This window comes from Hyaena hyaena, unplaced genomic scaffold (assembly GCF_003009895.1).
Source record: "Hyaena hyaena isolate Hyena2069 unplaced genomic scaffold, ASM300989v1 scaffold_423, whole genome shotgun sequence".
NCBI classification, from domain to species: domain Eukaryota; kingdom Metazoa; phylum Chordata; class Mammalia; order Carnivora; family Hyaenidae; genus Hyaena; species Hyaena hyaena.
This window is the reverse complement of record NW_024081058.1, coordinates 419,199-447,047: the sequence shown is the minus strand read 5'-3', so window position 1 is coordinate 447,047 and position 27,849 is coordinate 419,199. Positions and strand designations below refer to the sequence as shown.

General features: G+C 32.8%; 1 long non-coding RNA gene across 2 annotated transcripts in view; it reads left to right on the top strand.

The window, feature by feature from the left end:
* LOC120245569 overlaps positions 1–27,849 on the top strand; it is a 171,523-nt gene that overhangs the window by 6,901 nt on the left and 136,773 nt on the right. The window contains exon 2 of one of the 2 annotated variants that reach the window (XR_005531825.1): positions 6,976–7,057. This is a non-coding gene — a long non-coding RNA (uncharacterized LOC120245569). Of the gene's footprint in view, positions 1–6,974; positions 7,058–27,849 lie in introns of those variants that run through there. The other variant, XR_005531824.1, reaches the window with a different exon arrangement.

Here is a 27,849-nt window from a genome sequence, read left to right as displayed (position 1 = left end):
ACTAGAATATTGACTTGAATACTCAGATATTATCTATTGATTAAGTATTTTGTAAGTTTTAAACTGAGAAGTTTATAAAAACAAAAGATTTGGTTGAGAATTACAGTTTCATATTCATTTTTTATTGATTTTTCAGTAGTCAATTTTAAACGTCTCTACCCTACGTGATTTTCACTTATTTTATGTAAAATATTTACTGAGAAATTGTTATTTATCAAAACCTGTTGATCCATTAACAGGTTTCATGATCCCTTAGTTAAGAAAATGGAAGAAAGCTCCTTGACTTTGTGGAGGTTATATCTCAGGGGAAAGAGACAACTCATAAACTTCATACATAATAATAGTAAATGATGGTGATAAATGCTATGTAAAAAACAAGCAGGAAAAAAGTGGAAGATCAGTAAGGAGTCCTTGGGTATTCGGGCTAGGCCCTGTTTCTGCAGCCTCTGCAGGGATATTTGATTTGCTCAAACAGTCTTGAAAGTTAGTTATGTTTACATTTGTTGCTTCAGAATGTTTTATTTCTCCCCAGTTTACTTCATAAAATATTGGCTTCTTCCTTAAGTAGATCTGGAAGTAGTGTGTGATACTAAAGTTTATTTAGTGAATTGTTCTTTTCACTGTAGTCATTAAACAGTTTGTTTATAAATTACCTAATTATATTCCAAAGGATATATTTTGAAAACTCTATCTATTTATTCTTAACTTTCTATGGTGTGTATTTCTCTAATGTCTGGACAACAGAACATTTAAATATCTTTAATTCCATTATTTGTTTATTCATTATTTGAACGTATTCATCAGTGGCATGAATGTTTTCATGGAAAAGCGTCGTACGGTTCACTATATTGGGCCCACACAAACATTAGTGTCTTAAGGAGCACAGTGACTCCTTTGACATCATCTAGTATTCACAGTGCTCATTGTCTGTGTTTTTGTTTTATTTTTGTTTTTTTAACATGGGAGCTGAGCTATCTGTGGTCTGAGAATGTCCTCAGATTATGTTTCTATGCTACTGGAGAGTAAGCCCATAGTTATTTTTTTTTATTTGTTTTGTTTTTCTTCTTGTTGTTTGGTTTTGTTGATTTGTTATTTGTTTTCAAAATCAATTTTCCATCAGGGACAGTACATCAGGTTGTTTGCCCTGATTGTTGGGAAAGACTATTACCAATACTGATATCACTGCTTTAAATAAATATAAATTGAATATGTTTTAGGAAAATAATCCTTGTCTTTAATTATAGCCTGCGCATCCCAGTATTCATCATTACAGTTTGATCTTTCTTGATTAAAGCCTTTAGGGCGAGTACTGTGTCTTATTCTAATTGTGGATTTGCTTAGTTTAAAAATTGTTCGAAAAACCTAGACTTGTTTTCATTTTCTCTCATGGCGGGGATAAAATACCACAAATTTAGCGGCTTCCAACAACAGAAATTTATTATCTTACCGTTCTTCAGGCTTTTGACAATTAAATACAGATTGTATTGGGCTAAAATTAAGGTGTTGGCCAGGGTGCATGCCATCTGGATGTTCTAGGGGAGAATCCATCCCCTTGCACATTCTACTTTCTTCCACGGATCACCTGCAGTTCCTCTTGTTAGCTGCCTCCTCTTCCATAGCTAAAGCCATCAGCAGAGCGTCTTCTTTCCTCATGGACCTGTGTTCCCCTTCTCCTCTCTCTCTCTCCAACCTTCTGAACTCCATTTCACTAGGCCCCCTGTAATTACACTGGAATATCTGGGACTATCTGAGTAATCCAAGATACCCTATTTTAAGGTCAGTTCGTTAGCAACTTTAATCTCCTCTAAGAAGAATCTCTTTTAGCATCTAGAGGATGCCTGCATTTGGTTTGTGGTCCCTTTTCTCTGTGAAAGTCTGCAATGGGTCAAGTTTTCATGTCTTCCCACTCTTCCTCAGCTTCTATCAACACATCCCTTTCTCTGATTCTCTCCTTTCACCCTCCTCTTCTGCTTTTAGTAACCTTTGTGGTTATATCGAGCCCACTTGGAATATTCAGAGTAATCTCCCCATTTTAAAGTCAGCTGATTAGCAGTATTAACCATGTGCAACTGTAATTCCTCCTTGCTACTTATCCTGCATATTAACAGGTTCTGAAGATTGGGATATGAACATTTGGGTTTTGTTCATTTGTTTGGTGGAGGACATTATTCTGCCTGCCAAATTGTTGTTACCAAGACCTGAAACTATAAATAGTTGTTTGGCACAGTATTTTTCAGAATTGCAAAGACAAAAATTGATCTTCCCCCCCTCCCCGTATGATTTTCTTCCTGATGCATGTTTCCCTCTACAGTTTTACTGACCTGGGTTATTCTGAGGTAAACATTTTGCAAATATAATTATGCATCATGTTAACACTATTTTGATAAAATTTAAATTCACATACTAAATTTTATAAAATCTTTCTCTTTTTAAAAAATTTAATGTTTATTTATTTTGAGGGAGAGAGAGAGACAGAGTATGTGCAGGGGAGGATCTGAGAGAGAGGGAGACGCAAAATCCAAAGCAAATTCCAGGCTCTGAGCCAGAGAGTTAGCTCCAATGTGGGGTTCACACTCACGAATCACGAGATTATGACCTGAGCTGAAGTCCGACGCTTAACTGACTGAGCCACCAAGGCACCCTTCTCCTATTTTGATCTGACTTTGTGTCTCCCTGCTTTATTCCCTCCAGGATCATTTCTTCTTCTTGAAAATTATTTTAATAGGAATATTTGAATACATTTATAACATTATTAATCCATAAAAAGTCCCCCAAGTTTTTATCATAAAATTGTGAAATATGTATAACCTGAACGGTTTTTCTAGTAGATGTCTAAAAGTCTTCAATTGTGTAAAGATACCTCATGAGCAGGCAACCGGGAGTGGTTAGTCTCAGATAGACCTCTGCTTCATTACTGTGATTCTGTCAACTGGGCCCAAGTTGATTAAATTAGAGATGGTGCCCTCCCAGTGTCATCCATCTTTAGTCTCCTTGGAGTCACTTATGAGGAAAAACACTTTGCTTGAAGGATTTGTCTGTGTTCAGTAGTGATTACCCAGTAAAGCAAATCCTGCTTGTTGTGGAATCTGTGCTGGAAAAAGAGACTAGGCTGATAAGAGAGGTGGAGTGGAGCAGATAAGAAGTGGAAACAAAGAAGAATTTTATTGGTAGTGGGATGGAATCATAAGCTATCCCTGTATCAGTAACCAGCTGTAAGAACTTCCCTACACATCCTTTAGATGAACTATTTTTAACTATAGTAATCTGCATATGTTTCTTCTTACAAACAGAAGGGATTGACTTTACTTATTTCTATTTGAAGATAAAACTTAAAGAATTCACAGAATGGGGGCAGGAATTCTGTAATCAAAAATTTAGATTTGATACTTTAAATTTTTTTCACTACTAAAGAGCTTTAATTCACTAAATTTTAATGAATGTTTACAAAGCATAAATCCATCTTCTAGCAGCATTCATATGCATCAAACTTTATTCCTACAAAAAACAAATGAGATAGGCTATAAATGTATATTTCACAGGTCCTCATGTTTAAATCTCTCCAGTATTATATAATTTAGAGCTACATGGAACCACAATTTAAACATGATCTGTTTGTTTCTAGTTCAATGTTCTTCTAATATGTTTTAAATATTCTACATATTTCTTCAACAAAGGGGAGAAGTAAAATAACAATAAAATCCTAGAAAAAAGGGAAGAAGCTTTCTAACTTTGTGATATATTCTGCCAAATAATCATACACACAAGAAGGTATGTTATTGAGGAAAATACCTGTAAGTTCTCTAATAATGAGTATCTCTTTAATCAGTATCAGAAAATAAATGAATCATGAAGATGGTTTGTTTTAAAAAGACTATGTTGGAAATATCCTAGTATATGAGAAACCCAAGGTAATATCCAAGGAAAGGATACTCTCCTTGATTAAAAGGATTTTAATTGTAACACCACTAGAAAGAGACTAATGTTTTTACTTCTTATTCATAGAATTAAGCAGAAATTCCCTCATTTGTCCATGACTGAAAAAACTCTTTGTCTACTCTTTGAACTTCAAAAACCAAGGTGCCTATTTAATAACAGCTTATTGGACAAACTAAATAAATTTATAGCATATAATTATTTAACTAGTGTCTTAAATGCAACATTTTCAATATGTATCATTATATTTTCCTGTGGATTTGTTCCTTTTTTCTGGTATGTCTTATTTTAGGGAGCCGTATTCACCACTGACCCACGTCAGCTAGAAATGTCAATAGAAGTCTGTATAATGGTCTTCATACTCAAATCAATCTCATTAATACTTGTAATTATGTCCCTTTAATTCCACCTCTACTAGCTTAAGTCTTAATCATTTCTTCCCTAGCTTAATGCAATAATCTCCTCAGTAGTTTTCTGTCTTCTGTTCTCACCCTGTGCAGATTCATCAACTATAATATTATCAGAGTGATCAAAATAAAAATCTAAACCTACACATTTGATACCTAAGCTTAAAAACTTTAATGAATTCCCTAATTCATAGGATAATATTCAGTATCTTTATGGCATTCATAATCCTTTATGCTTTCTTTTCCATTCTCTCCAGATGTTTCCTACCTTATTCATTCATTAACAACTTTTTTTTATAATTGAGTCATCCATAATTTATGCCATTATCTCTGTTTAAATATAGTACTATTTATTTTAAATACTTTGTTCTCATGTATATTTTTTTCCCACAGAGTTTTCTAGTCATCTCAAAGTATGGCCCATGTTTTATTTATTTATTTGGTTTTTTTGCTGATCTTAACACAATGCCTGGCATGTAGTAGATGGACAAAGTTCACCTGAATGACAAACGTTTTTCCTTGTAAAATGGTTTCAAAATTAATATGGATAGTTTTGTTGGTGTTTTAGTCAGGATTTTCCAGAGACTTAATAGAAAAGAGGGGGTATGTGGGATATTGATTGATTTTAAGGCATTGGCTTTATGTGATTAAGGAAGCTGGCAAGTCCAGGATCTACAGGGTAGGGTGGCAGCTGGAAACGCAGGGAAGACTTGATGTTGCAGTTTGAGCCCAGAGGCAGACTGCTGGCAGAATTCCTTCCTGCTAAGGGAAAGTCAAGCTTTCTCTTAATCCCTTTAACTGTTTGGACGAGGCCCACCTATGTTATGGAAGTAATCTGCTTTACTCAAAGTGTATTGATTTAAATGTTGATCTCATCTAAAATAAGCACCTGCACAGGAACATCCAGAGATTTTTGACCAGATACCCATGTAATATGGCCTAGCCAAGTTAACATAAAATTAACCATCTGAGTTGGCTAGCACAGGGTACGACCAAGAACAGAAAGCATAGACCAAGTCATACTACACATTCTTTGTTACTCTTGCACAGATTAATTCCCTACCACACCCCTTGGAGGCAAGAACATGTAAGTCAAATGGATGAATACATATGATTATGCAAGTTGTTCAGAGTAAATAAACTACTATTATGGAATTACAAAGAAATGTGCATAATTTGTACAAGATGAATATGCAAGTTGCCTTGATATAAAAACAACAAGTAGTTATAAAGAATTTTGTAATCTCTAAATCATTTGTTGTAGATAGTGTTATATTTAAGGTCATTAAAAAACTCAAGGTACCAGGATTTGTGAAAACCATATGAGGAAGAATTAAATATCATCAGATAATATGGGGAGCCTGGGTTGCTCAATTGGTTAAGCCTCCAACTTCAGCTCAGGTCATGATCACACAGTTTGTGGATTTGAGCCTCTCATGGCTATGTGCTGACAGTGGAGAGCCTGGAATTTGCTTGGGATTCCACGCCTCCCTCTCTCTCTGCCCTTTCTCCACTCATGCTCTCTCTCCATCTCTCAAAAATAAGGAAAGGTTAAAAACAAAATTAAAAAAATATCATCGGATAATAAAGCAATAAAGCAATGAAGTCTCACAAAAGATAATTTACTGAAGTTTAATGACTCCAAAACCCATGCAAAAAACATTTGGTTATGAAATTAATGGGCTTTAAAGTTACTTCTATTCCAATTATAGATAAGTCAACATTTTTAGAATTGTTAATAAATTAATCACTAAATTTTTGTTAAAAATTTATCAGAATTTGTTTAACATGATACTAAATATTTAATACACATTAGACATATTTTGAATAGTTTTAGGGAACTTAGATATTTGTCACTTTAGGAAAATTTTCTTATCAGACTTACTTGATAAGTCACAAATAAAGTAAGCATTTGTTATCACAAAATAGTGTCTCCTTTTTTCCTGAGAAAGCTTTAATCTCTTGGTTCCTATGCCGTTATTGCTGTCCTATAATTTTGTCACAGAATGACAAAACAGACAAATGGAAACAAAAAATAGTTTGGCAGACAATGAATACAGTGTTTTACATAATATAGATGTCCTTCCATTATAACAAAATGGTTTAGCTGCTTGGTCTCTCTGTGTACATTTACCATGTGCTCACTTACATATAAATACGATTACAATTGCTTATATCCATGTGTATTCATCTTTTTATAGTAAATAGTCTTGGCAGAAATACTCTCCTAAGCTAAGTGCACATGGCTACTTATATATACACCATTTGTGTGAATTCAAATAATCTTTAATGAATGCTGACTAATTATAGGTTCTAACTAATTAAGGCTTTATAGTAATAGTTATTTTTCTGCTACAAATGTTGTTGCCTCAATTCATTTCAAGGTTCTATGATTTAGGAGATTCTATACAAATGTGTTGCCTGGGAATAAAGGAAACCATAATGTTATTTATTTCTGCATGTTTATATTTCAACTGAATTTAAAATGGCTTACAAAAGTGCATGCTATGGCAAAAGGAAACAAAAATGAAATTCCTTAGGTTAATAAATGAGGGTAAAAGCAAAATAAAGGTATGAAATTAAAGTCAGCAAAGAATTTAACACTCAAAATATACTCTCTGTGGTTTTTGTACAGGTGGTGGATAATTTTGGCATCTCAGAAGCCTTATGTAGGAGGAACATGATTCACACAGAGCTCAACGTGCGGCAAATATTTAGTAAGTGGAATTAGCATGAAGTGATTATTTTTCATGTTTCCCTATTGATTTACACACATACTAACATAGGTTGAACTATATACAGAAGAAGGACAATGACAAGGATAAAATTAAACTATTTTAAGATAAGAGGAATAAATAATTACCACATAGTTACAGTGACTTTCCCTAAATAGAATTAACCCTGTTGTTTTGCTATTACTATTCTATGATGAAACCAAAAAATATTTCCTAGAAAACAATTAGACACGTAAAGATGATGCAAACTTAATCTGTCCTGGCTTGGTTTGAATCCGTCTTTCAGTTTTATTTACCACAAACTATATATGCTTCCTAGAGTCATTGAAAAACTGGGTAGTGATCAATTGATACTGTGGAATTTAAATTAATGTGTTTTACTCATTAACCTTGAGTTTCCCATAGGAAAATAAATGAGCAAAGGCAGTAAAGTATGACAAGAGATTGAACAATAACAAATAGAATACTGTGGGAAGAATCCAAGGCGTGAGGACTGGGTTGTGGGGTCGAAGATCCTGTGTGGAGACTCTGGATAAGACACAGGTATTCTGACACCAAACCAGGATAAAAACAATATGAAAACAAAATGTCTAATTTGTCTGATATAAGTATTGGTCCTCTGGCTTTCTTTGGACGTCCATTTGTGTGATAAATGTTTCTCCACCTTGCCACTTTGAGTCTGCAGGTGTCTTTAGGTCTAAACTGACTCTGTTGTAGGCAGCATATAGATGGGTCTTCTCCCCCCTTCCATTCTGATACTCTGTGTCTTTTGATTGGAGCATTTAGTCCATTTACATTCAGAGTAATTATTGATAGATATGTATTTATTGCCATTTTATTACTTGTTTTGTGTTTATTTCTGGAGATTGTCCCTGATTCTTTCTTGTCTTTCTCACTTTTGGTCCCCCACTTGCAGCCAGGGGTTTGTGCTAGACTTCTGGGGGATGGGCCCACCACAGTGGGACTTTTACCCTGCTTTGGTATCAGGCTAATAATACTGGCCTCATAGACTGATTTTGAATGTGTTCTCTCTATTCCATTATTTGTAAGATTGTGATAAAGATTATCATTAACTATGTTTTTAAATTTTTGATAGAATTCACCAATGAAACTATATAGTCTTGGACTTGTCTATATTGGGAGATTTTTGATTCCTAATTCAAATTTCATTCTTGTTAGTGGTCTAAGATTTTCTGTTTCTTGGATTCAAGATTCGTGATTCAATCTTGGTAACTTGTGTATTGTTAGGAATTATGTTTTTTTTTCTAAGTCAGTATATAACTGTTTGTCAGTATATAACTGATTTGTTAGTATATAACTATTTATACTAATCTATTATCTCATTATATATTTCTGTGGTATCCATTCTATTGTTTTCTCTTCCTTTCTCATTTTGGTTTTCAAGTCTTGTCTCTTTTTTTCCTTAGTTAATATAATTAAAACATTGCCAATTTTGTTTATTTTTTGGGAAAACTAGTCATTATTTTCAATGTTATGTTATCGTTTGTTCTATATTTTATATATTACTCATTTTTTTTTTGGTTATTTCCTTCTAAATTTCAGAGAAGTTTCTTCTTTTACTGGTTCCTTGTAGTGTAATGTTTTTTATATGAACTTTTTTCTTAATGCAAGAATTTATAGCATGAAAAACTAAAATTAAAAATAGAATTACCATAAAGTCTAGTAATTCCATTACTGGGTACTTACCCAAAGGACATGAAAACTCTCATTCAAAAAGGTATATGCACCTCTAGGGGTTTATTGCAGAATTATTTACAATAGTCAAGACATGGAAGCAACCCAAGTGTTCATCAATAGATGAATGGATAAAGGAGATGTAGGCATATATATATATGTGTATATATATATATACACACACATATAACATATATACACACATATATAACATCTATATTATACAGACTCATACATACATACTATGGAATATTACTCATCCACAAAGAAGAATAAAATCTTGTCATTTGCAGCAACATTGAAGGATCTAGAGGGTATAATGCTAAGTCCAATAAATTAGTCAGAGAAAGATAAATACCATATGATTTCACTCATATGTAGAATTTAGAAACAAATAAAAAAAAAAAACAGATGAGCAAACAAACAAAAACAGACTCTTAAATATAGAGAACAAAGCTGTGGTTACCAGAGAGGATGTGGGTGGGGGGATGTGAAATAGGTGAAGGGAATTAAGAGTATACTTAGCATGAAAAGCACTGAGTAATGTACAGAATTGTCAAATCACTATATTGTACACTGTATTGTAATATACCTAACATAACAGTGCTAATTACACTGCAATTAAGAAATAAGGATTTAAAAATGATATAGGTACTCTCCTCCAGGGCCTAATTATAAAAACTCATTCATATAGTAAACTATAAGAAGCATATCTGACCTGGAGTTTTTTTCCCGATAGAAATTTGCAAACTTAAGCCTGACCCTAGAGGAGACCTGAAACTAGTATATATAACATATAATATAGTTGACTATGTTTATTTATTAAATTTAAACTAACATTGCTAACTAGATGATTACAACCAGATTTGTTTGTGTCTTCACCAACCAGTGTGGGCTAATGAAGGTGTTGTAAAGTAGCAAATAGATTAATAAAACATGATATATTTTAAGTAGAAAGTATGTATTTAAGTTATCTATGCAATGATAATATGCATCTATTCTTTAAATCTTTTATTTATTATATATCTTTATTTGATATATTTGGCATCTATACTAAACATCTTCAAAATTTTTAAAAAGTGAAATAATACTCCTTTTACTTAGTTCAGTCATGATTCATAGGGAGTAACACTTTAAATTATATTATTTTTTATTTAGAAGGTTCATAGTCATAGAAAATACTGGTATAGCTATAACAAAATCAGATTTTCAAAACTGTAAAATATTTAGTCATGGATATTTAGGAAAATAAGAATTTTTTTTTTTAAACCAGAACATTGTGGCTAAGACAAAATACCTACTGTAATTTACTGAGAAAAAAATCAGAATAAATTATCTCATAGTACAATGGCTGTAAAGTAAAAATAAAAATACATAAATAAATGATAATAAATAAGTGAGTAAAGGCAAAGAAACAAAATAGAATATTGGACTGGAAAATTAAATATTAAAAAGGAAAATGAGTTAAAGTTCAGATTTAAAAATAATTTGTGGTTTTGTTAGGAATAAATCCAACATCTTAAATAAAATAAGTCAAGCATTAGTCACCTCTTTTATCAATATTCCAGTAAATTTATGAGGTTAAGGCCTATCAGCATATATACTTCTGTGTTAATACATTTGAATTATTAATGACTAAATATTTCTTAAGTGTGAAATTCTCAAATACTCTTACTTATTTCTTTTTGATTTAGTATCTGAGATTAATTTTGTCAGTATATGCTTTTCTTTCATATACCATCAGTGCCTCAAAACACTGTTAAAGAAAATGTTTGGTATTCACAATATTTTGTGGTTCTCTTAAGAATAAATCCAACATGATCTTATAAGATGTTTTAAAAAGAACAAGCAAAATTGGTTATTTTTTAACCTACTTCAGGTAAAGCTATCATTTTTTCTCTTTTTGCTTCCAATCGAAAGAAATACAAAGAAATGATGGATTTACTATATTTTTAATCATTGATAACTATCTTGAAATGCTTACCTGTACCCTAAATATAAGGCAACATTGAAAGAAGGAAGGAGTGCCTACGTGGCTCAAGCAGTTAAGCATCTGATTCTTGATCTACTCTGAGGTCATGATCTCAGAGTCAAAGGATCAAACCCTGTGTTAGGCTCTGCACTGACAGCGTGGAGCCTGCTTGGAATTCTCTCTCCCTCTCTCTCTGCCTCTCCCCATGCATATGTGCTCTCTTTCATTCTCTCTCTCAAGATAAATAAACATTAAAAATTACTATAAAAAAAAGGAAGGAAGAAGAAGAGATGGAGAAGAATAAGGAATAAAATATGTTTGGATATATACATGTATACATACACACACACACACACACACACACACACACACACATATATATAATATGCCTATATTTATGGCAAATAATATACTCTTTATAGTTACAGCTGTGATCCTAACCTCAGTAAGATCCCCTAAAAAGTTGGCTAGATGATGATATCAACACAGGACTTTTTTTTTTTTTTTTCTTATGGCAGTGGGCCATCATGAAGTACAGAACTAGAGGCAGCTGAAAGATATCTTCATTTTTCCCTATGACCAAACCATGATGGCCCTTTTTTTTTTTCTTCAGTTGATATGGAGAAACTAGCAAGATAACACATCAGCTAATGACAGTGAACTTGCCTCAGGTAAAGGAAAGAGTAAGCCTAATACCATTTCCCAAATGACAGCAGGGACAGATTAACTAAAGGGAGGGAGTCATAGCCAGGCTTTCTCTTTAGCAGGACAACTTGGGAAGCTTTACTCATTTAGTGTCCTTGGCAAATTATGTAACCCAGCCTGAAAAACATGTCACTTCCCAGATCCTGATACATTTATACCACTTGGTTGAGCCTTTATTCTCAACTGCAACAGTGCTTTGAATTTCACTAATCCAGAGCAGGCTTCTTTAGCCTGGGAGTATGAAAAAGATGTGATAGAAATACTTACCAACATGAGGATTGCTTTCTCTAGAACTCATTGCAGTATGAACGTCAGGATTATGGTAGGATAATATAGGTTCATCACTTGTAACAAATGTGTCATTCTGGTGAGGAAGTTGGTAGTGGGAAAGGCTACTGGTGTGTGAGAGCAAGGGCTGTATGTAAACTTTCTGTACTTTTTCTTCAATTTTACTGTGAACTTAAAAGTATTAAAATGAAATCTTAAAAATAAAATAGCCAGAGACTGCCTATTGCCAAAGAAAAAATCGTAAGATACAACAATTTATTTTGTTCGTAAGATTTAATAGTAAGTACCATAAGGATATTAAAAATAAAAGTCAAGCATAAGGTGCTATTTGTGCCTACTAATTAATATCTGCGAATTTGTTTTTTTCTTCAATGTCAACCAAACCAGTAATGATTAATTTAGATCAATGGCTGATATAAAATGATGAGTTAGTTTCAAATAATAGGTAGTTGCAGCAGCTTCATCTTCGTTTCATCAACCTTTTGAAAAATGTTCAATGCAAAAAAAATGTTTATTTCAAATTTGCATATAAAATAAATATGTTCCAATGAGATGTTTTTAACTATTTCAAATATTGATGCATTACATATGATCTAATCTTAGAAGTAAGTCTTGCCTGTTTTAGAAAAAACAAGAACAAACACAAAAGTTGTAAAAAGAAATTTTAAATGAATAACATTATTAAAAAGATAAGGAAAAAAAAAGCAGAAAGGAAGGAAATGAGAAAGCAGTTCATTACGCAATTACTTCAAAATGAGAGAAAATAAATGCAAGATATAGAAAGCATTGAAGACTAAGAAAAATCTTAAATACACCACAGATTGAAATTCTGTATGGTAGTCAGTCTTTTGCTAATTATTTTATTCAGGAATTTTAGCTTTTAACTACACCTGTGGTTTGGTTTTGTGTTCATTTTCTCTAATTCTGGAAATAACATTTATTGTTAGTAATTAATGGGAATCTAGCAGTGTCCTGTTTTATTTCTATGTGTATAATTATATTCTCTATTAAAGCAATATTTCCCCATTAAGAAATATAATCCATATTTAAAATTAGGTTTAGTCAAGGACAAAATAAACTTGTTTTTCTAAATAGAATGAAGTTTTAGACAAGTTTATATATCAAGCTTCTGTTTCATAAAAGTTAACCTTTTTATAATTTATAAGAGTTTTCAATACAAATATAAGTCATAAAATATGTTTTATGTGGAAATGAGTTACAATGGTACTGGATAATTAATTCAAGGTTTTGAAAATGTTTACCTTCACTGATTGTATCTAATAATACATACAAGGCTAAATATAACTGTTTTCCCAGTTGAACTGAACTATAAACTTAACTCATTTCCTGACTTTATTTAGACTTTAATCTCTTTTATAGTGGTGATTAAGTAAGAATAGTATACCATTAAAGTGAAGGACAAACACAAAATGTATTTCCTTTTAAATTTGTTAACACTCTACGGTTTCTAGAAGATGAATTCTTACAAGAAAAAGCATTTACTGTCAAGCCATTATGTTCATATTATTTAAAGGGTGCTTGTTTCTTATTAGGCATTACATCAGAACGGCTTTGCATACTTTGTAGACAAGATGCCTGCTGTGTTTTTTAAAAAGAGATATAGTTTGAAAACCATTTAATCAGGTGTACCAACAGCTAATAAAATCTAAGAATAAAAACAATCGGTGTTCATTATTTTAGAATTTTGCAAATTCTGTAAGTATAAACTATGTATTTTCATCTTCCATGATAAAAAACTGCATAAATAGAGGTCTGGAAAATGTAATATAATTTTAACTTTGTTGTAACTATTAATGATTATTCACTAAATCAATTCAGCCATCTGTCTCAGTTAATGTATTTGTAAAATGAAGGTATAAAGGAGATGATTAACACATTCTCAGTGATGAATATTCTAATTTTAATGTAATAAATACCTGAACACTTACCTTGATCATAGAATAGAGTCAGGACTTCTTTTGAACTTGGAAAAAATATTATCTGCAGTTTATCCCATGTTTTTTGATATCATTTATAAAGGAATTCATTCTATTGATTTGCATATTTCTTTACTGAGTAAGCATGGGCTGGAGATTAAAATGAGATACATAAGTAATTCTTATGCCAGATAGCAAAGAGTAATTATTATCATTATTTAACTAATAATTTTTCCATAAGAAAACATACTTTTAACAGACTTTATGTTTTAAAATATATGTACGGTACACTTTTATTCTGCTGAAGAATAGCATTGCCCTGAGATACAATTTGCATAGCACGCTGTCTACGATTCCATGGTGATTGAGAAGATAAGTTATTTAATAAATTGGGAGACAGCTTAGAGAAACAGAGGGTTCTCCAAAGGGAGGAAGATAGAAACATTAAACATTGTACAGAGAGAGAAAGTAACATCATTCACTGTATTCAGTCAATAATCATTTATCGATATATTTCTATTTGCTATAATTGTACTTTTGGTAATAGTAAAAATACATGTTAACAGTTCATGAAAAAGATGATAACCTAGTGACTTGTTTACAGTCTATTAAAAACTAAAAAACAGAGCCATAAAAAGTCATGTTATAAAGTAAAGGCAAAATAAAATAACTGTGGTTATTTATGGACTACTGAGCTATTCTGTGAACTAGATCTACATATTTCTAAAAAATGCATTTATTCCTACAAATAAGGTATGTGTAATTAAAAGCAGACATATGCTGTTAAAAACCATTGCCATTTATATATCAAGCCATGAAAGGAACGCACAGCTGCTACTCAAAATAATTGACAACTGATTGCATTATTGTATCTTTTTTATGTAAATTCCAATATAAAATACTACTATTTAGCATAAGATGGACATCTATATTACAATTTTAAACAGAATAAAGGTTTGTTATATTGCTGTCTTATTTTCCTTATCTTGAAAGCATATCTTGTGTATCCATTTACATAAATGATTTATTTTTGTCCCAATCTGTAAACCATTCCATGGCGTAAGTGGAACCTTCAGTAAGATCAGAAGTCATTTTGTAGGTTACATTAATTAAGAAATTAATATACTTGATGTTAAAGGATTTTCTAAAGTTGTAAAAATATATGCTGTTATTGTCTTTCCACATTTTTCACTTATCTCTAGAGAATGGCAATATTACTATTAGAGAACAAATCTTCCTATTACTGGTTATCAACTAAAAGTAATCATAGGAATATATTTTATCCTACTGCAATGTTAGATATTTGCAGGAATTACCATGTTTTTTCCACACATCTATTTAAAATCACAATCTCTACAGTGAAGCTAAATGATGTCTATTGGAGATATACTCAGAGTTGAAAGTAATTGCTGCCTGTGAATATAGATTGAGGTGATATATTTTATATTTTATTAATATAATCCATATATATTAAATTTATTTATGAATTTCTGATATATCAAAACATCTTTCGAGGTGCCTGGATGGTCCAGTTGGTTGAGCAACCGACTCTTTATTTTGGTGGCTTAGGTCATGATCCCAGTGTTCTGGGATTGAGCCTTGCATATGGCTCAGTGCTGGGAGTAGAGCCTAATTAAGATTCTCTCTCTCCCTCTCTCTCTCTCTCCCTCTCTCTCTCTCTCTCTCTCTCTTTTTCTCCCTTTCTCCTTCTCTCGGTCTCTCCCTCTGCCCCTCTCCCCTGCTAATGCATTCTCTTTGTCTCTAAAAATAAAAACAAAAACAAAACAAAACAAAAATCTTCCAATGTGTAGTAGGCCCTTGCTACTTATGGCCAGTGGACCATTGGTGTCACGAAAGAGCTAAATATACACAGTCTCAATTCCTATCTCAGAACAACTGATTCAGAATATGTATTTTTGATAATATCAATCTTAGTAATTTTGGGGTAAGTTAAAGTTTGTTATTGGTGATTGTAAGTAAAATAATCAACATACTATATATTTAATAATTAATGTGTTTGAGTGACCCAACTATTACAATTATTGTCAATAAGATAATTTATTTATATATTTCTGAATTTAAAACCCTTCACTACTAAGACATAAGAATAATCTAAGATGGATTATTTAATTAGAATTCCAAGAGATATTATAAATAGGAAGGAAGAAAATCAAAAACAGGAGTAATGATCAGTCTAAACTATTCTTCCTTTTCCTTACATATTGTTGGGGATTTTAGAGTTTAACAGATTCCAGATTATATTGAAAGAAAAAAAAGTTATTTGATACTCTGTCTTGATCCATTTCGCAAAATATAGCCAACATTTTATGAAATTTATGTGGTAATATTAAGTAAATAATAGGTAAAAGTTGCTTTAAAGTAAATTCACTTACTGATCTAAATTAAATGATAATGGCTTTTCTTCAGGAACTTGTTTTGGTTATATTCAATATGAATGTAATTAATTTAATTTAGATGCATTTGTTGTACCTGAACTAACATAAAATATTTTTCCACATACTGAATCACACTTGAAAAAGTTTGCAAATGATTCCTTAACATGCCTGGTATGTATTAGGGATTCTCTATTAATATTATCCTCTTTTTATTTATTTTTTAACTTTGATATCCCCATGGCAAAATCTCTCACTTCCTTTCAGCATCCATACATAATAAATCTGCCTTTGAGGCCTGTCCTAACCAGACTACTTAAAATTGGAGATGCCACCAGTCCCTCCTTCCCTGTCCTAAGGCTTTGTATCTTCCTCAACCTTTTCTATGCATGTTACCCTCTACAATACTGTGTGGTTGGCTTATTTGTGGTACTGTTAACTCTGTCTGCAAGAGCTCTTAAGTCCCATGCAACTAATCCTTTTCTCCTCAAAGACTGCCTGGCACATAACAACCTCTCAAGAACTATATTTTAGGTGAATGCAACAATAAAGAGCTTTGCTATTTATTGTAAATATGATGAATACTAGAGCCTCTGCTAGGTCTAAGAAATTAGACACATAATTTCTTCCAGTATACCTGTGTACATTATTTGAGATCTAATTTAAATGGTGAACACAATATTAAAATAGTTCGATAGTTTTACATGTCAAACACTGTGCTGAGGGATTTGTATGTATGTGTTCTTTTAATCTTCACTACAACTCTTTAGGTTAGTGTTATATGAGCCCTGTATTATGAGTGAGGAAATTGTGTAGTTTATATAATTTTCTTAACTTTAAGCAACTGAAACTAACACCTGTGTGTATGTGTGTGTATGTATATACTGGATGGATGGATGGATGGATGGATGGATGGATGGATAGATGGATGGATAGGTAGATCGATCGATCGATCGATCAATTGATCCTGGATATCTCAAAGAATCAACTGAATAATTTCAAAATAGTTGTTTAGCTGGAAGACATTTCTCAGCAAATGGTAAAGAATTAGAAAAGTTCAGATTATAGAAAATAGTGCCAAAGTGATGCCACAGAAACAGTCTATTGAAGCATTCTTCCGCATCTGTTCCTACTGTCCTGATCGCTGCTCACGGCATTGCTGTATAGTGGTTACTGGACTGAAAACCACCTGTCATCCTTGGTCATGACTGCCCCTGATATCAAATGCTGGTGCTGCAGAACAGATTCTCACAGCACTATAACAGTGTTATATTATGAGTCACTTTAGATTCAAGGTCTTAGAAACCCTCATTTAAATGCACTTACCCATGAAAAATTTCCCTGCCTCATTAGTAAATGGAAAATCCTAAATTAAAATAATGCAATAATTTTCAGTAATCAAACTGAGAAAAAATAAAATGCAGTATCATCCAGTTTTATCAAGTATGTGTAGGAAAGGCATATGGAGATAGAGATGGGAATATGTATTGCTACAGCTGTTTTGGAGGACTCATTGTCTGGATACAAAGGTAATGTAACTTGATTTTCATCACTTGATTCCAATTAAAGTAGAATTCTGTAGACTGTATTTTTAAAAAGAAAGTTCATATTTGAAGTTAGATGTACAGGGATGTTTGTTGTCTTGATTGCAAAAGAAAAGAAACTAGAAAAAATAAAGTCTTATCAATACAAAAATGATAACATAATTTTTGTTTCATTCTTAACATGGAAATATGATGGCAGCTCTATTAATGTGGAAGATTCCTCATCATATAATGTTAAATAAGCATGATAAAAGATAAAATATAGCATCCATTTGGGGAGAATATTTTAACAGACCTCTATTTAACAGATTTCATAGATTACTAGATATCCTCTTTACTCTCTTTAAACCTTTTCTCTTCACACTCAAAACACAGTTAGGCCTGTAGGTTACTCTCTACTGAACAGTACCTAGATGTACTTTTCTACCTAAAAGAGATGAGATGTATGGTCAGATGAGATGTATGGTCAGAATAATGCCTTCAAAAACATCTACATTAAATCCCCAGAACCTTTGAATATTATTAAAAAGATTTTGCAGATATGTTGAGAATTTTGAGATGGAAACATTATCCTAGATTATCCAGGTGTGTGGAGTTTAATCACAAGGACCCTTATTAAATGGAGGTCACAGGGTCAAAGTGAGAAAGAGAAAGGATAAGAAACAAAGGTCAGAGAGGAGAAAAGACGCTGCACTGATGGCCTTAGCCATGGAAGAGTTCACCAGACAGAAATGCAGGTGGCTTTTAAAATCTAGAAAGTGCAAGGAAGTATTTTCCCTCAAAGCATCCAGCAACTCTGCTGACACCTAGATTTTAGCCTAGTAAGACCTATTGTGTACTTCTGACCTCTAAAACTTTAAGATAATCACTTGTGTTTTTTAAGCCATTAAGTTTTGTTGTAATTTGAAATAACAGCAATAGGAAAATAATATAGTCAGTTTTCTCAGTTCTTAAACTTGCTAATTTCAATTTATTTTATAGCTTTAATTATATTATTTCATTAAACATTGCATAAACCAGTAAAATGTATATAGAAAGAGAGTTGCAGTATTCATGCTTTTGATGACCTTGATAAATGTAAGAGAAGGAAATATATTAAATTAGGAGTGCGCAAAAGAACCATAAAACTAAGCTAAACTGATAATAATATGGAAGAATTCTGGTTTCATAATATATTGAAAATAACTCAGGTAGAAAATTATTGACAAAAATTGTGTAACTAAAAGAATGGGATAGGCAATTGAAGAAGGTGGCTCAGAAGATGTTGAAAAAACATGGTTTTCTAGGCAGGAAACACTGTGGAATGATGCAAGTAACATATATGTGACTCCTATATAAGGAAATTGAAAGGTGAATTCATAGATTATGCATCTTGGACACAGAAAGTGCATATAGGAATCCATTTAGTGAAATCCTATTAACAAAAAGTCTTTGCTCTATATCATATAATTCACAAATTTCAATAAATGATGAAGAAAGACCATCAATACCTAATGAATTATTAACCAGTAATACTTTGTTTTAACTAGCTATTGACAATCATAAATGATTAATTAATAATTTAATGCTTAATAAATAATAAAGTAAATTGATGAGGATTTAAATAAGTTTACATTTCCAGCTCATGGATAATTACTAATAGAACTTGAAAATTAGAACATAAGTGAGGTCTTAAGTGTAGATACAGAAGTGATTTATATAAATGATTACTTCAACAAATATTTATTGAGGGTCTACTATGAACTAGGCACTACTCTGGGTAGGAAGATAGAGCAGATGAGGACCAACCAGAAATAGCACAAATAAGTAAATTCACTATGATGGAAAATGATGAATTCACTATGATGGAAAATGATGAAAATGCTTTGAGGAAGGGGGGAAAAACAGGATAAAGTAATGGAAAGTGCCATGAATGAGAATGTCGTAGTCTAATAAAAATGATTGGTGACCTGACTGGTGAGACATGGGTAGTGGTTTGAGATTTTGAAAGCTCTCTTTTGATTGATTTGTCTCGGAGACAAGGATGAATATCACCAGGTAAGAATGACATTTGGGGAGATGTGAGATGTTTTAGGACAGCACAAATACATGGACTGAGGAAGAATTTCATAATCCTTGCATCCCATTAACAATCCATTTGAAGCTTATGATCATTAATTTAGAGTAAGAACAATGACTACAGTTGTGTGTTTTTCTGCAGCCCTGTTGATCATTGAAGGTAGGACCAGAGTTGTATTAAAACACCACATTTGTCAGAGTGTATTGAGGAGAGCTGAGGCTTGATAAGGCCAGTAGGAGCAAGAGTGAGGAAAACAAAGTAGAATAAGGAGAAGAAGAAAGGAAGGAAACATTAAACTGAAATCATCCATAGTGATGAGATACCAAACTGAGAAGAATGGGGATAAGAGACTGAGAAACAGCAGTCTATACTGTGGATATGGGTAATATACAATCAAGAATGGCAGCACATGACTGGTTACTGGAAAACATTAAATTTTCAAAGTACTTTAACTTATTGGTAAGATTTAGATTGGTTTTATTATTGTTGTAATTGCAGTTTAATTTTATTTGTTAAATGTTTGTTTATTTTGAGAGAGAGTGTGGGTGAGAGAGGGACAGAGAAAGAATCTAAAGCAGGTTCCATCTCACTGCGGAACCCACGTGGGGCTTGATCTCATGGCCCCGAGATCCTGATGAGCCGAAATCAAGAGTTGGACACTTAACCAACCAAACCACCCAGGCACCCCATAATTGCACTTTAATTTCAAATACTAGGCTTTTGTTGTTGTTGTTGAAAGCATGAAGATCTTGCATCATTTAATTTTGTATTACTACAAAATCAATCGTCAAAGACTTCTAAGAGTGTTAGGAAGCATGCCTAAAATTTGTCAATTCTAGGACAAAGGGAACACATCAAGATTATAAAAGTATTAGATTAATGTAAATAATTCAGAGAAGAAAATGATGTGTGAGTGCTAATTTTGCCCCTTTTATTTGTGAAGGGATTATTTAAATAGCTGCAGTTGCCAAAATACTAATATGTTTATCATTTTCTGTGTTCCCTATTAAACATTGTACAGGCACACCTGGGACATATTGCAGATTGGGTCTCAGGCCCCCACAATAAAGCATACATTGTAATAAAGTGAGCCAAATGATATATTTTTTAAGTTTTTTAGTGCATATAAAAGTTATGTGTAAACTATACTGTAGTTACATTAAGTGTATAATAGCATTATGTCCAAAAAGCCAGAGTATATGCTTAGTTAAAAAATATCTTATTGCTAAAAAATGCTAACCATTATCTGAGTGAAGTTTGTTGCACTGATTGATTCTTTATTTCACTAACAGCATCTCATAGCATGAGATCCTGTTTGATAGCATTTTACCCACAGTAGAGCATCTTTCAAAATTCGAATCAGTCATTATAAACCCTGTCACTGCTATCATTTCAAAAATCTTCATAGCATCTAAATCAGGAGTAGATTCCATCTCAAGAAACTACTTTCTTTGCTCATCCATAAGAAGCAGCTTTTCATCTATTAACTCTAGTTCTCTTGCTGATTCCACTACATTTGCTGTGACTTCTTCCACTGAAGTCTTGAACCCCTCAAGGCTTTCCATAAGGATTTGAATAAGTATGTTCCAACTCCTGTTAATGTTGATATTTTGACCTCTGCCCATGAATCACACATGTTTTTAATGGCATCTAGAATAGTGAAATCTTTCCAGATTTTCAATTTACTTTTCCAGGATCTATCAGAGGAAATAACAATCTATGGCAGCAGAGGCTTAAAAAAATGTAATTCTTAAATAATAAGACTTGAGAATTGAAATTCCTTCTTCATCATGGGCTATAGAATGGACGTTGTGTTAGTAGGACTGAAAACAATATTAGTTTTGTCATACATCTCCATCAGAATTCTTGGGTGGCCAGGTGCATTGTCAATGAGCAGTAATATTTTATAAGGAATCATTTTCTAAACAGTGGATCTCAACAGTGGGCCTAAGAGATTCAGTAAGTCATGTTGTGCTATCATTCAGACTTTGTTGTCCTATTTCTAGAGCAAAGACAGAGGAGATAAAGCATAATTCTTAAGGGCCCTAAGATTTCCAGAATGGTCAATGAGCATTGGCTTCAATTTAAAGTCATCAGTGGCATTTGCCACTAATAAGAGAAGTAGCCTGTCCTTTAAAGCTTTGAAGCCAGGGTCACCTGGGTGGCTTAGTTGGTTAAGAGTCTGACTTCTGCTCAGGTCATGATTTCACGGTTTGTGGGTTCAAGCCCTGTGTTGGGCTCTGTGCTGACAGGTCAGCCGGGAGCCTGATTCAGATTCTCTCTCTCAAAAATAAATGAATGAATGAATGAATGAATGAAAGAAAGAAAGAAAGAAAGAAAGAAAGAAAGAAAGAAAGAAAGAAAGAAAAGAAAGAAAGCTAGCTAGCTTTGCAGCCAAACATTGACCTCTATTTTCTAGCTATGAAGTCCTAAGTGCATCTTCTTCCAATAGAACACTGTTTTATTTACATCGAGAATTTGTCATATAGCGTAGCCACCTTCATTAATTACCTTAGCTAGATCTTCTGGATAACTTGCTGCAGCTTCTATATCAGCACTTGCTGCTTCACTTTGCAAATCTATGTTCTGGACATGCTTCTTTCCTTAAACCTCATGAACCAACCTATGCTAACTTCAACCTCTTCTTCTGCAGTTTTCTCACCTCTCTTAGACTTCATAGCATTGAAGAGAATTAAGACCTTGCTTTGGATTAAGCTACAGCTTAAGATAATGTTGTGGCTTGTTTGATTTTTTTTTTGTTTGTTTGATCTTCTGTCCAGAACACTGAACCCTTCTCCATGTCAGCAAGTAGGCTGTTTTTCTTTCTTATTATTCTTGTGTTCAGTGGATAGTACTTTCAGTTTCTTTCAAGGACTTTTCCTTTGCATTAAAAACTTGGCTAACTGTCACAAGAGATCTAGCTTTTGGTCTGTTTTGGCTTTTGACATGCCTTCCACACTAAACTTAATCATTTCCAGCCTTTGATTTAAAGTGAGAGACATGTGACTCTTCCATTCACTTGAAGAGTTAGCAGCCATTATTGTATTTCAATTTCAATATTTTTTATCATAGGGAATAGAGAGTCTTGATGAGAAGGTGAAAAATGGAGGAACAGCAAGTTAGCGGAGCAGTCAGAAGACATGAAATTTATTGATTAAGTTTACCATCTAATATGAGTACTATTTGTGGTGCCCCAAACATTTACTATAGTAATACCAAAGATTAGTGATTACAAGGCACCATAACAAACAAATAATAAAAAAGGTTGAAATATTGTGAAAATTATAAAAATATGATAGAGACACAAAGTGAACAAATGCTACTGGAAAAATAGTGCTGATATGAGTAGGAAGATAGCAGCAGAATAGAAGGAGCCTAGACCCACCTCCACTACAAACACAGCTAGATGACTATTAGACTATCCTAAATACTCCCAGTAATCAACCTGAAGACTGGCAGAATAAACTATACAACTAAAGGGAGAGAAGAGCCCATGTCAAAGAATAAGCAGAGATATAACTGGCTTTTCTAACACAGAGAACAAGGCAGAGACTTAGATAAAATGCCAAGATGAGGAATTTATCCCAAATAAAAGAAGAAGATAAGGCGACAACCAGAGATGCAAGTGAAACCAGTATAAGTAACATTCCTGATGGAGAATTTAAAGCAAGAATCATAAGGATACTAACTGGGCTTGACTAAAGAACAGAAGGCATCAATGAGACACTTACACAGAGATAGAAGAGTTAAGAGAGAATCAGAGATGAAGAATGCAATAAATGAGATTGGAAAGAGGCTTGATGCAATGAACAGCAGGCTGGAAGAAGCAGAAGAATGCATTGATAACCTAGAAGACAGAGTGATAGAAAGCAAAGAAGTTGAATAAAAGAGAAAGAAGAATTATGCGATACAAGAACAGACTTAGGGAACTCAGTGACTCCATCAAACTTAATGACATCCATATTATACAAGTCCCAAAAGAAGAAGTAATAGAAAATGGGACAGAAGATTACTTTAAGAAATAAGAGAAGAAAATTTCCCTAATCTGGGGACAGAATCAGACAACCAGATCCAGGAGGCACAGAGAACTTCCATCAAAATCAACAAAAGACCCACACCAAGACGTATTGTAATTAAATTTGCAAACTATAGCGATAAAGAAGAAAAAAATCTTAAAAGCAACAAGACAAAAGAAGTCCTTAACTTACAAAGGAAAACCCATAAGGCTAGCTGGAGATTTTCCAAAAGAAATTTGGTAAGCCAGAAGGAAGTGGTATGATGTATTCAAAGTGCTAAATGGGAAAAATCTGCAGCCAAGAATACTCTGTCAGGCAAGACTGTCATTCAGAATAGAAGGAGATATAAAGAGTTTACCAGACAAAAACTAAAGGCTGGTTTTGTGACCACTAAACCACCCTTGCAAGAAATATTAAAGGAGACTCTTTGAATGAAAAGGAGAAACCAAAATTGACACTGTAAAGAAAGGATACACAAAAGCAGTAAAAAATGAGTATTTCTGTAAAACTCAGTCAAGAAGTTCAGACACAAAAAAGGATATAAGTTATAATAACATATCCCTAAAATGTGGGAAGAAGAGGAGAAAAGGAGAGGGTTCGAATGAATGACCATCAGTTTAATATAGACTACTATTTGCAGAATAGGTTGTATGAAAAATAATGGTTTTGTAGGACACAATGTGACCAGATGGACTTAACAGATATATCAGAACATTCTACCCTGAAACAGCAGAATACACATTCTTTTCAAGGGCACATGAAACATTCTCCAGAATACATCACGTGTTAGGTCACAAAACAGGCCTGAGCAAATACAAAAAGATTGAAATCATACCATGCACCTTTTCCGACCACAACATTATGAACCTAGAAGTGTACAGCAAGAAAAAATTAGGAAAAACCACAAATATATAAAGGTTAAACACCATGTTACTAAACAATGATTGGATGAACCAGGAAATTGAAGAAAAAAATACATGGATACAAATGAAAATGAAAACACAACGGTCCAAAATCTTTGAGATACAGCAAAAGTGGTCCTAAGAGGGAAGCCTGTAGCAATTCAGGCCTATAACAAGAAGCAAGAAAAATCCATAACAACCCAACCTTACATGCAAAGTAGCTATAAAAAGAACAAAGCCTAAAACCAGCAGATAGAAAGAAATAATCTAGATTACAGCAGAAATAATTATATATAAACTAAAAAAGTAATAAAACATAAAGGAAACCAGGAACTGATTATTTGTAAAAAATAAAACTGAAAACCTTTAGCTAGACTTATCAAAAAGGAAAAGAGAAAGGACCCAAATATATAAAGTCAAAAATAAGAGAGGAGAAGTAACAACCAACACCACAGAAATATAAACAAGAGAATATTAAGAAAAGTGATATTCCAACATATTGGACAACCTGGAAGAAATGGGTAAATTCCTAGAAACATATAAATTACCAAAACTGAAACTGGAAGAAATATAAAACTTGAACAGACCTATAACCAGCAAAGAAATTGAATCAGTAATAAAAAAAAACTCCCAACAAACCAAACTCCAGCATCCGATGGTTTCACAGGTGGATTCTAGTCAAAGCTAGAACTACCCTATGATCCAGCAATCGCACCACTTGGTATTTACTCAAAGAATACAAAATAATGATTCCAAGGGATACATGCACCCCCATGTTTCGAGCACCATTATCGACAATAGGCAAACTATGGAAATGGCCAAGTATCCATCAATTGATGAATGGGTAAAGAATAAGTGGTATATGTATATATACACTGTAATGTTACTTAGCCATAAAGAGAATGAAATCTTGACATTTACAAGGATATGGATGGAGCTAAAGAGCATTATCTTAAGTGAAAGAAGCAGAGACAGACAGATACTATATGATTTTACACATATGTGGAATTTAAGAGACAAAACAAACGAGTAAAAGGAAAAAGAAGGAGAGATGCAAACCAAGAAACAGATACTTAACTATAAACAACGAACTGATGGTTACCAGAAGGTAGGTGGGGGGGATGGGTTAAATAGGTGATGAGGATTAAGGAGTGCACTTGTTATGATGAGCACTGAGTCGTGTATGGAAGTGTTGAATCACTATATTGTATACCAGAATCTAATATTACAATATATGTTAACTAACCAGAATTTAATAAAAGCATAAAGAAAAAAGGAAAAATGCCACTGATAGACTTGCGTGACAGAGTTGCCATAAACCTTCAATTTGTGAAAAATACGGTATCTGTGAAGTGCAATAAGATATGATTGTACTTACTAAAAGTTTTTAGTTTATTGTATTAATGATATTTCATATGTATTTCAGACTTTTATTCAGAGTTTAGAATATTTCAAATGTATAATTAATTTTAAGTTTTTAAAACAATCCATTATAAATCCAGTTGATTTAATTAAAGATATGTGTTCTACATCAGTATTCAGAGCTTATAAGCAAATAAAAGCAAGTTGATTTTTCTATACATTTCATTTTTCTAAGAACACATTTTTGTGACATTTTTCCATGAAAGAACTTTAGTGAGAGGCAATCCTTCCAGCTTGTGTAAATTTCTAAACTCCTTTATGTCTATGCCCCATTTTACTTTATATAATGTGATAAATACTCAAATTAAATATATATAATATCTAAAATTTTTAATGAAACTTTAAACAGAAAAAACATTTCTTCAAATAAAGGGTGGATTCAAGTACTTAAGCTGTAATAGAGCGCATGGAAAATGTTCATTTGAACATCGACTTAGCTCTTTCAGCTTTGATCTATAGTGAATTTTTTTTCCTTTTGTAATTTAATTACAATTGAAGCCTCTGTTTCAATGATGTGAAGTGTCAAATGGAAAAGAACAATTGTTTTGAAAATGGATGCAAAACCCCGATAACTTTCAACTATGGAAATAAAAACATCTCACTTTCTAGGAATTTAGCCTGCTGAATTTTAAACACAAACTTTCTCCTGTGGCAGTAGATGACTTTCTACAAATTGGGACCATTTAATAACCTAGTTGGTGATCCCTGCCTTCATTATGAAGCAATTGTTATACTTATCCACCTGCTGCTGCTTTTACTGATTTGTGTGTTTCAGAAACCTTTATTCTTCTCCTGAGACAGGTCTCTCTCTACTTTGTTTCCTTTATTCCCATGGCCTTTAGATTTTAACACTGTCCAGTCATCTCTGATTGACAGATCTCAGAGGCTCTGTCAAGGCTGTTGGTCCCTAAGTCCATTAAACTGTCATTCAACCTCCTGGTGTCGTGACTAAATCCAAAAAAATTTCTCCATTGCTGTGAGCATAGCTGGAGAGCATGTTGTCCTTCTATAGTACTTGGGTCTTTTATTCTTTATGTGACTTTATCATTAATATAATCAAAATATGTTTTTTAAAAATAGATTCAATATAGATTTTAAAATTTTCTTGCCAAGATTTATGTGTTAGTCAAAGCTAAAATATAACAAACAAATAGCAAGTCTATCAGGGAAAGAAGTATCATTATAAGATTAGTTCGTTTACACTATAATTCTTTAAGACATTGGTCTTTGGTGTTCCCTGAGATTTTATACTATGCTTAGGGATAAAATATAACATATAAATGACTGTGATTTTGTAGATAAAATGTGTTATATGTAAATATTCATAAATCAATGAATGAGGATGACTAACTACAATACTTTTCCAAATGTGTTTTTTACAATAAATATAACTGGGGTGAGCATCGAAATTACAAAATTCCTTGATTGACTTCAGTAGGATATTGATTATCTCTGTGGTGCTTTCAATAAGTGAACCAAAAATAATAGTGTTAGACATTCAGGTAAGCTTAGTATCCAAATTATAGTGCTTCCATTTGCTATAAATGCAAAGAAAAAGGGTTGATTTTCTTTTGAAGATTAAGTTATCCTTGGTAAAATACCCTATAATTGTTAATATAAGACTTTTCTGATAAATGTTGCTGTAGCATGAGACATAGACTAAAAGTCTAAATTATTTAATTCAAAGAATAGTAATCAAATATTTCTATGCAAGGCACTCTTCCAGGGCTTGGGTTATATCCAGAAACAGAATGAAGGTCCTGACTTTGGGGAGTTTTTGTTATTGTTTTGTTTTGTTTATTTAACTTTAACTGAGCCTTGATCTGATCTCTTTTCTAAAA